Here is a 1,360-nt window from a genome sequence, read left to right as displayed (position 1 = left end):
TGAGGGTTGCGATCCGTTGCTGGACACAAAAAAAGACAAAAAAGGAAAAAAAAAAAAAAAAAGAAAAAAAGAAATAAACTTAGCCTTTAATTTTTACTACATTTATAGGACAATTTACCTTGGATACACTGGTATTCTTAGTCCAAGCTGTTGCTTTTTATCACGCTCCCAAAGCTTTGTGGTCACTGAAAATATCCTACATATGAGCATTAATTGACCACAAGAAATAGTTACTAAGCAAATTATTTCTTGCTTTTTAGGTTTAGCTTATATAAAGTATACATATAATGGTTCCCAATAATTTCAGTGAATTTTGTATTTTTATTGATGCAGGCCATCATTTCAAAATATAAACATGGCCTTTTAAATTCACTTAGCGAATAGCAATTGTGCACTTACTGTGAACAACTTGCTATGCCAAGGGCTAAGGGCACAATATTAAACGTGATAACAAGAGAGACGAGTCCATATCCTCATGGGGACACAGCCATGAGAGGAGGTCACACATTCAGCAAACGCTGTGCCTGGAGAAAGACTCCATGGGAGCACACGGGAGGAGGCCGAATCCAGACGGCAGGGCAGGGAGGGCTGGCCAGAGAAGCGACTTTCTTCTTTCAGCAGTTTCACCAAGTTATTTCTTTCGTCGTGTTCTGTCTCCCTCTGCTTCTGATGAGTAATCAGCCACTGTTCTTTTTTTGTTCTCCCGTGTCTTTTCTATTTGGCTGCTTTTAAGATTTTCTCATTATCCTTGGTTTTCAGCAATTTGATGATGATGTGCTTAGATGTGGTTTTCTTTTTCCTTATCCTGCTCGGGGCTTGCTGAACTACTTAGACCTGAGAGTTATCTTTTATTAATTCTGAAAAATTTTTCAGGCATTATCTTTTGGAGACATTTTCAAGCCTTATCTTTTCAAAACAATTTCTAACCTAGTTTCTCTCTCCTCTCTTCCCAAAGATTCTATAATATGTTTATTAGACACCTTGATATTGTTCCCAAGGTCATTGAGGCTCTATTCTTTTATTTTTAATCTTTTTTTTTCTCTGCTTCACTTTGAATAATTTCTATTTGCCCATTTTAACTTTTACTGATATTTTTTCCTTCTACGTCCAGGAATTGTTAAGCATTTTAGGTATTTTATTTTTTTAAATTGACAAGTATTCTAATCTTCTGCTTTACAACTTCAATTTTTTTTAAAAAATAAAATTAATTTTTGGCTAAAATTTTCCCATGTGCTAATCTATTTTGTTTATCTTTTTCACACAGTCTTGACCTATGGGTAATTATTCCAACATCTGGCACATCTGTGGGTCTGCTACTATTGACTATATTTTTTAATGGATTAAGGGTCATATTTTCCTG

The 1,360-nt window shown here is 34.9% G+C and overlaps 1 protein-coding gene across 1 annotated transcript in view; it reads left to right on the top strand.

Moving 5' to 3' along the window:
• Positions 1-1,360, top strand: part of LOC103608880 (serine/threonine-protein kinase MRCK alpha-like) — an 11,427-nt gene that overhangs the window by 1,172 nt on the left and 8,895 nt on the right. The gene's annotated exons all lie outside the window — the stretch shown is intronic.

Source organism: Galeopterus variegatus, unplaced genomic scaffold (assembly GCF_000696425.1).
Source record: "Galeopterus variegatus unplaced genomic scaffold, G_variegatus-3.0.2 Scaffold8944, whole genome shotgun sequence".
NCBI lineage: Eukaryota > Metazoa > Chordata > Mammalia > Dermoptera > Cynocephalidae > Galeopterus > Galeopterus variegatus.
Note: the sequence above shows the minus strand (reverse complement) of the source record. Positions and strands in the feature narration are given on the sequence as shown.